This window comes from Egretta garzetta, unplaced genomic scaffold (assembly GCF_000687185.1).
Source record: "Egretta garzetta isolate BGI_Z169 unplaced genomic scaffold, ASM68718v1 scaffold684, whole genome shotgun sequence".
Taxonomy (NCBI): domain Eukaryota; kingdom Metazoa; phylum Chordata; class Aves; order Pelecaniformes; family Ardeidae; genus Egretta; species Egretta garzetta.
In genome coordinates, this window is record NW_009259420.1 from 227375 (window position 1) to 237148 (window position 9774).

Genomic DNA, 9774 nt, shown 5'->3' on the forward strand with positions numbered 1-9774 from the left:
CAAATGACTCCTCGAGGAATCATCCTTTCCCCATGGGAGCATACTGACAAGGAAAACTTTTCATCCTCTTTTCATTCCTTTTGTCCACTCAGCACCTCAAAGGGTGTGCATAGATTAGGGACTGAGCTTGGACTGGGGATGCCAGGGTTGACTTTGAATGATTTGAAGGTTGAACTTAGATAAATGTATAATTGAAGTTCTCAAGTAATTTTAAGTTGGAGTATTTCTTCTGTGTCCTTACAGAATGTTACCTTAGCTTCTTGTCATAAAGATAGTCACTAAGCAGAAAAATCAAACTGGTTTTTGAGGCTAAAAGAGAATGGAAAAGGTTAGGAGATAGCGCCTGACAAATCCAGATGTACTTTTACTGGCAGCCATCAGGGAGTTTTTTATCGGAGAGGGATAACATTAAGATGTCAGTGAATCAGGCAAGATGCCCCTGCCTCCAGAAGTCACAATATAGATATTGTTGTTTATGTTTAATTGCTCCTACAAACACATACAGCAAAATTTTAAAGCAGGGTTGCGATCAAGCAATCCTTGGTTTAAAAATCTTGTCTCGTCATCAGCTGCTCATGATACTCCAGGAGAAAAATCACAAGAAACACAGAGTACGTATGCAGGACACCAATGACCGACATCCAGAGACACAGGGGCAATTTGCCCTCCTAGGAAACCGGCTAAGATGGGTGGGATGAATCATGTTCCAGTTCTGTCTCTCTTTCTCTCTATTGAAACTACAGGAAGTTTATAAGAATAACTTGTACCAGACAAGAAAATTTTAAGACAGGAGAGCTCTACCCCCCCACCACTAAAAGCCATGAGTAAATGAATTGCTGTATTACTACCTGGCAAAGATATGAAGCCTAATATTGGACAAAGTGCTTTTCAAAATGCATGAAATGGCTCAGCATGCAAACACCCTTATTACCACAGCATGAGCCAAGGTCAATTAAATCAAGAAAAATGATGTTCTGTCCACAGTAGAACAAAACTGCACCACCAGCTTGATTTCTCTACATTTCACAAAACCTGAGAAGAACCTTCCATGTAAACGAAAGCAACATTTTGCTGTGAGGGTTCTGAGCAGTGAGGATTGTGTTGTGGAACTCAGAGCTGTTTGGGTTTAGTAGAGCCTTCCAACATGTGTCCAGCGTACACAGCGTGAGCAGTAAGACACATTGAACTGGGCCGTTACTGAACGTTTCCAACTCACTCCCTCCCACCTCTCTGGGCTTCTGTTCTACAATCCTTGAAAATATAACCAATGCCAGGGTAAAAGAAAGATATAACTTGTGAAGGACTAGGAAACAACAGTCACGCTGCTCAGGATGCAGTAAATCAGGGGGGGGTGGGGGTGGGTGTAGAATATTACATTTTTATGATATTTTAGTCTTTTTCACTGTTTTTTTTTAATATTCTATTTTGATGTTCAGATGCTCTGGACTGTGCCGGTTGTGTACAGCTGAGCACTAAACCCATTTTTATTGACAGCTTGGGTGTGTACAATAGAGCGGTATAGCAGCAGAGAACCAGGGTATAAAAAAGGTACATGGATGGCTGAATTCTGCCATTGTTGAGTTGCCAATCAAACCCCACATTATTATACAAAAATAGGTTGTTGCATCCACAGAGATGGAACTTGCCTGTCAATCTAAAATATTATACATAGACACAGCCTCAGACCAAGGTCTAAAAATGGTTTGACTGACAACTGTACTCCGTAGCGGGAGCAGAATTCTCCCCTCCCGCTTTTAATTACATGTCTCTTGTAAATACATATATTTAAAAATATTAGCTAAGATGCAGCTGTGTTTAACTATGATTTTCTTCCTAATCTTCCAGAGACATCCTTAGTATTTGTGTAAGACTTTGAAGAACTGCATGACATGGTAAGTGTTATTGTTAAGCTGTCTGCCTCTCGTGGAAAATTACAGCATAGCTAAAAGAAGCAAGAGTGTTTCCAATATAACACAGGACTTTTAGAAACAAAAAAACTTTTAGAAAACAAAGGTCTTTTAACATGAAACTTTTCCTGCCACTCTCCATGTTGAGTGATTGGAAAAGAAAATATGATCCACTTTTTTCACTTGTCATTTCCATTCTAACTCATTCTCTGACTTCCTCTCTTCTCATCTTGACTCCGGCTAACTTACCTTCACAGCCACGAGTGCAGCTGAAGTGTCCTGACTCTGAAAGCCTGTATACATCCTGATAATTCAAGGACAACTTTGGCCAAAGACCAGTTGGATATAAACCAAGGTGGAATATGTTCAGGCTGGAAAACAGAAGAATTTCTGTTAATTCTACGTGGTGTATATGGTTCTGTATTAGCCAATGAGATACATTTGAAGGCCATTTTAACAAGGAGAGTTTGTAAGGTTGAAGGACTTTTCTATCTTACACAAAGCTGGAAACTATATTTTCATGCAACTTTGTGTCAAGAAGACTAGCCACATTTTGTAAGCACTTTTGCAAAATATTTCTAAAATTTTTTAGTGATTTTTGGTTTTTTGGATGAGTTGTTTGCCTTAACTGCTTACATTTCTGTTTTTACAATCGCCGTATGGATACCAGTTGTGATAATTTGTGTCTGGTACTTCGGTATTTTTGTGCATCTGCTTTTAAAATAGGCAGATGGAGATCAGCTGAATTCTGTAGAGCTATAAACAAGTGGGTATGAACCAGGGTGTGTGAAAGAGTCTCCTAAGCTTGCTCCAGTTTGTTTGCTCAACTGCAGGAAAAGATCAAAGCTTCTTTCAGGAATACCTGCATGGCTGATTACTGAATGGTACAAGAAGGAACATAACCAACCTACTGAGGTTCCATCACACCAAACAGCCTTTGCAGACACAGGAAGAGAGCCTACTCTACAGAGGCTGACTTGCAGAAGTGCTAAACACAAATTAGATAAGAAAGGACAGGGAAAGCAAGGAGCCTCCAATAAATTCAGCTGACTAGCCAGACTAACCGTGTGCTCAACCTATGGATTCTGGATTTTGTGAGAATTTCTGATATGCTCATTGTGAAGATATTGCATGTGACCAAAATATTTTGCCTCCTTCCATCATGACAATATAAAGTAGCTACAAGCTGGAGATGCTGAAAACCAGGTGTCCAAAAAGACCAGTCTCAGATCAGATACGGGCAGAGGTCACTTAGGCTCCTCACCACAGCTTCATGCTGTGTCTTGGCTTTTCTCCAATATCAGCAACCAGGCAAGAGTTGGCAGAGGTTACAATGCAACAGCAAATACTTGTTCTGCAGGCAGCCAGTGAATGACAACTGGGTTTTGCAGGGGTAATTGATGCTAAGGTCTTTCTACAAATTCTTGTCTTTTTGGCCCTCCATTTTATTTTCATTAATCACAGAAGTTTGTAAGCTTCACACTAGTCATGTACTGAGAAGTGTTTCTAGTCTGTGGCCTATGAAGTCAATGCTGGAGGGATGCTGAAGGGCTTAATGTCTGATACCCTGTGGCCAGTACCCATCAGGGAGTGGAGCTAATGACAGAGGTGATTCCCTCTGATTTTGCCCCTCCAAGGACTGGATATGGGTATAGAGGAAAATGAGACATCATGGGCTTCCAAGTCACCCTGTGCATCCCTTCACTCACAGAGGGGTGGAGGACTCCTCAAGGGCAGCCATCAACTCCTGTTTCTGAGCAGCACCTAGCATGTCTCCTTCCCTTGGAGTTAGGTGGCCAGCTGAGGATTTTAACAACAATTTGTGAAGTCAGGAGGTTTGCACCCCAGAACTTAGCCTGCTGTCTGGCTTATTCATACTGGGAACTCTGTGGGATTGTGGCCATCCTATGGTGTGCCTGCAGAGCACATGTTACGGCAGGCCACAATCCCAGCCAGGGCCCCAGACAGTACAGCTATGTATAGATAAATGTTTATTTCAAGTACCTAAAATTATTGGTGTGACTTATACCATTACCCTTTATCAAGTACTTACTAAATGCCATAGCCTTTTAATACAATTTCTTGTGCTCTCGTGTCAATTTTTGGAGTGTTTTAGGGCTCTGAGATTCATTATAGATATAGCTAAAGTGACATTTGGTTTAATTAATTTCTCTATTATGTCACAGCTTGAATGAGAAGCAATCACATATTATTAAAAAATGAGAGCACTGTGCCTATTTCATACTTTAGAAGAATCTTCAGCTTGCTTATGAAACTCCCTTGGAAGGAAGTGTGTAAAAGTAAAGTAGTTCTCCACTCCTGACTGGGATTGTTGGGTTGGGTTTTTTTTTCAGTTTCCTTAGGCCAGAACATGGTGTTGATAAAGCTGTAGTGTTGCTAGTGGTAGGGCCTCCTTGTTCTCATTTTGAACAGCACCAGGTACAGTGGGATTCCTGTCTTAAAATGGGGCTTCCTTGGGATTGCTGATAAGTAAATATTGATTAATAATTACTAAAATGGAAAATTGGGCTCAGCTTCTCAAATGACTGATTTACCCCATTTCCAACAAATCACGGGTAAATATGAAAGCAGTGCTGTCTAATCTAATTCTGCCTAAATGCACAGCTCCCTTTCTTTTGCCCTACATTTTCTACACCCATGCATGCGCCGAATTGCTCCAGCCCAACGACCTGCGCAGGCTCGGCAAGTCCCAATTGCCACAGTGACAGGGCTATAGCTGGGACTCGGGGCTGCAGGTTACTCCATCCTGCCAGGGACACGACGTAAGCCAACAAAAGCAAGTGCTGGGCAGCACAGCCATATCTGCATTCAGCGGATCTACTGCAGTGAGGAAAGGCAAGTTTTGCCATACTTCCTTCTGCAAAATCGTGCCAAGAAAACTGTAGTGAAACCACAACCCTTTTCCCAGTCCAGACCAGGTAGAATCCAGACCCAGGTGCCTCAGGGGATGCTAAAAGGTGGACTGGGCTGCAGCCCCTTACCCATCTCAGTCAACCTCTAGCTGGCATCTGGAGAGCTGAGGTATTACCTACTGTACAACAGAATTAGGTAGGCTTCTTGCAAAATGCAGTGGCGGGTTTTTTGGTTTTTTTTCTTTTACTTTTAAGCATTATACAAAAATGTAAAGTATTATCCTAGGAAATGGGAAGCCTAGGTTCAGTCTTTTCTGTCCCTGCAAAGGCTGTAACCTGCAGGTTGGACTCGGGAGAGTGATTCAGCAACCTAGGTGTGCAAAATAAATAAATCAAAATAGAGATTCACTGAGTCAGAGACCTGAGACATGTAGACATACCTCTCTAGTGCAGTCACTGAGACACTGAACTCTCAGGGGACATTTAGATGCTGGTCCCAACATTTGTTTTACATTTTACCCAGTGACTTTTTAATACAGCAGTCAAAATGCTAATATGTCCCTTTCCTTGCCATAAGTTGGCATTTTGCTTCTCCACGGTGATTTATTTGGCAGCAAAAATTAGCAGGTAGATTCAAGAAGAAAAGTTTTAAATCGTAGGCAAATATTGCTTGGATGGGAAGTAATTAAGACTGTGATGATACGTTTAGCTCAGGAGGTAGGGAAAACAGACATGATACTTAGTATTTGCAGTCATTAAGCACTGAAGTATTTTGCCAATTAAAATCCTACAGTGAAGGGAAAGCATAAAGTACTTGCAAGATGATGACTCATTTCTTGCTCAGACAAACCTGCTAATGAAGAATTTTACATGCTTTCACAACTGAATTTCTTCTCACCTGAGCCCCATGTAATAACATCAGATTTGATTTGCACTGAATTAAAACATCCCGGGGAGCAAAATAATCCCCATCCCTTTCAAAACCCACCTCTACCTGGACAACCATTTCAGTTGTCAGTGTTACGTTACATCATCCCGAAAGCTAGATGATGTTGATGGCTATTAGTAGGTGCTACATGGGTAGGCTTTGGTGTGGTTCAGACTGTGCTGTCAAATCTATGTCATAAACTGGGCCAGTCTAACATTGCTGCTAATATAAGCATCGCCTTAGGGGGAAAAAAAAAAGTCAAAACAAAAAATAAGAGGGGAAAAAAAAAGTTTCTTGTAGCATAAAAGCTTTGCAGCAGATAGAGCATGAGTATATGTTGGGGGGGGGTGTCATTTTATACCAAGGAGTGAGCAGCGTGAGACTTAATTTGACCTAAGCCTAATGCCCAGCTTAATTTCAGATGTTTTGATTGTTGTAAACACTTTTTCACACAGGAAAACATTTCCCTGCCTTAAAACTGCCCATCCCAAGTTTGCTAATACTTTTGAAGACTCCTGAGAGGAAGGATTGCATTTATACTTGGTTTCCCCTCCTGCCTAGGGTGAAATTTATCTGGAGTTCCTGAGCAGTAATGCAAAACTGGGAGAGATAAGTGCAGTAAGTTGTATTTTAGACCACTATTTAAGAAACAGGCCTTTTTTCCCCAGCTTTACCCTGTCTTCCTGAAAGCAAACTGAATGTATTATCATTGGGTTAATAGTACCAATTGTATTTTATTGGGCTCTTTACACAGGGTGTCTTTGCGTAATGATCTTTGCTCAGGTCATGCATACAGCTGGGTGGTGGTCCTATGTGCCTAATCCCACCATTGCATGATTCTTTGTTATTGATTATCTTAAAATGCATGCAAATAACCTGCCTAAATATCTTAGCTGTCTAGAAAGGACTGTGCTACACGGCTATGTCTGCAGCTGCAGGAAGAGCTGTTTACAAGTGTCTTTCTACGTGCACTGGTCAACACAACACAGCCAACTGCCCATCGACCTTTTCCTAAGATATTACCGGCTGGCATTTACAGTCTCACAGCCAAAGGGTAGAAATATATCATTACAGACAAATTATTACAGTTACCTGATGTGGTGAGGTGACCCTGGCTGGATGCCAGGCACCCACCAAAGCTGCTCTATCGCTCCCCTCCTCAGCTGGGCAGGGGAGGGAAAATATAATGGAAGGCTCCTGGGTCAAGATGAGGACAGGGGGAGATCAGGCACCAATTATCATCACGGGCAAAACAGACTTGACTTAGGGAAATTAGTTTAGTTTATTGCCAATCAAATCAGAGTAGGGTAATGAGAAATAAAACCAAATGTTAAAACACCTTCCCCCCACACCTCCCTTCTTCCCAGGCTTAACTTGGCTCCCAATTTTCCCTCCTTCTTCCCCCCCCAGCGGTGTAGGGGGACAGGGAATGGGGGTTGGGGTCAGTTCAAGGTCGCTCTCCTCACATATTCTCACTCTTCTCTTTTTTTCCCCCTTCTTAAACATGTTATCCCAGAGGTGCTACCACCATCGCTGATGGGCTCAGCCTTGGCCAGCAGTGAGTCCATCTTGGAGCCAGCTGGCATCGGCTCTATTGGACATGGGGGAAGCTTCTGGCAGCTTCTCACAGAAGCCACCCCCGTAGCCCCTGCACTAGCAAAACCTTGCCATGCAAACCCAATACACTTGAGCATCACTGAAGCCCCAAAACCTGAATATAATTTAAGTGCTCTACTACTTGTCACTGTAAACATCTATAGCTGATGTAAAAGGTTTTCAGCCTGCTAGGGTTCTGCAGTAGTTAAGCAAAATCAGCATCACATTTTGCACCGTACTTGTTTGCAACACACAGTTTTAGAGAATTAACCAACTGCCCTCTGTTTATTTTAAGGCAAGGTATAAGAAACCAATATTCTGTTTTTATCCATATCTGCAGCTTTAAAATATAGTGAAAAAACCCTCCAAAATATCACCACAAAATGCATTGTAATCAACAGATAATAAAAAAACCCTCACTTAAACAGATTTTTAAGACACTGTGGCAATCTAAAGGTTATATAAACTTCAGCTAAGCCTCTTAATATAGGTATTAGAGCATTATGGAAATTTGATTTTTAACTTAGTGTAGAACAAAAAGGCTTTTATTCTAACAAATATATGAGTTAAATTTGAATGCTAAACAGAGATTATTGGTTATTAAAGCCACCATAAAACACAGATTTATTGGTAGTTAACATGAGTCACTTAAATTGAAGATTTTGGGCACAGAATTCTTCCAACATATCCAAGTTTCTATGAAAATAAAATTAAAAGTAGATTAGCATGTTAATGGAATAAAACTGCATTATCTACTAAAATAGTTAACAGTAAAGTTTTATAATCAGATAATGTAGAGTGCCATGGAGGGAAGGATATTACTGATTCTTCTCTGACCTACAGGATTTAATCTTTCCTTATTAAAAAAAATAAAAAGTCAATAGACCATCGTCTCTCTGCTATCCACCACATCATAAAAACTTTGTGAATAATTTGGTTTAAATAACCATCCACCAATATATTGGAAGAGGAGATGGCTCTTTCTGATTTGAGACGCAAGAGCATATAGTAATCTGTTAGCAATCAGCTGGTCGGGAACACTAAACTTTAATTTTTTAAGATATTAATTAGCAGAAGAATTTGTTTGTTTGTTTGTTTCCCATTGGCGGTCAGTTCTTTAGAGGCATTCTTCGAGCTTGCAACACAACCATTACATGTCTTAAAAGAGCATTTTGAAAAAAGTAAAGGAAGCCAAACCCAACTGCTTTCAAGAGAAAAGCAAGCATTTCAGAGATAACAGGGTCACTGGTCACCACACCGCAGGAGGACATGAGATTTACTTTGACCATAGACTCTGACCGGGAGGTGCAGATGTGGAGGAGACGTTTGCTCCTAACAACCACCTACTTTCCAGTCCTAGTCCTCCAAAAAGAGACAGGCAAGGAGGAGCATTGGGAGCTGAGGACTAACATTGGCCTTGCTGTGTCATACACCTTCCCAAAGAAATTTTCCTATTTGATCTTATTTAGACTTCATTCTCAGAGGGATTTAGTTATCTCTGATCATTGCCAAATGAAAGCGTTTAAAGCTATTATCACTGAGAATGTATTTATTAACCTTTATAGTCCTTCCCAAGAAGTTTCCGACTTCTACAGCAATTGAACTGTAGAGGGAAAATAAAATTTTTTAAACCCAAGTTCTTTAAATCTGCTCTTGGTGTCTTTCAGCTACGAAATGCTCCTGCTATGGAGATTTGTGTCATTTAGCAGGCCATCTACTTAGGTGAAGAATCAGATTTCATTCTTTGCCAGTTTTCTGTTGCTAAAAATGTTATTTGTCCCTTTCCAGCTCTTTCTGAAGAAATACTGTCTTGTAAACTTGGGTAAACAATGTGTTTAGTTGTCTTTGTGGTGCCAAGTGGAGCATAAAGTCGGTGTGGGGTAGCATTCGTAACTATCAAAACAGCTCCCTGGAAAAGATTTCTACGATGTTATTTTATGGTACACGTCTCTCTCAAAGTGTCATTTGGCTTTACGAGAACCCTTGATTTTAACTTTTCAGGGTAATGAATAAGAGACGTGACTCATGGCTATTTTTTTTCTTTTTCTTTTTTAGGGGGGTTTAATACAGTTGCCTGAAATATGATGTGTTTGAGAGAACTTTATTTAATCCAACAGGGACCTGGAGAGTAAATCTGTTAATCAGGTAATACACCCAGGGGAAACTGGAACCATCGTGGTGTTTGGCACACTTATATTTGGGCTCATCCAGTGAGTTTATTATTATCAAACTCCCAGTGTGTCAGAGTGGGATCCTCTAAGGATTTTACTCCTGTCTATAATGCATCTAAAATGTTTCCCATTTCGCAGCGAGGGTAGAAAAGCCGTGCAAAGCTTCCAATTCTCAGTCAGTACATACACGAGATGATACTATTTCAAATAAGTCCCTGTCGTAGTTTAACCCAGCTGGCAACTCAGCACCACGCAGCCGTTCACTCACTGCCCCCCTCCCTCAGTGGGATGGGGGAGAG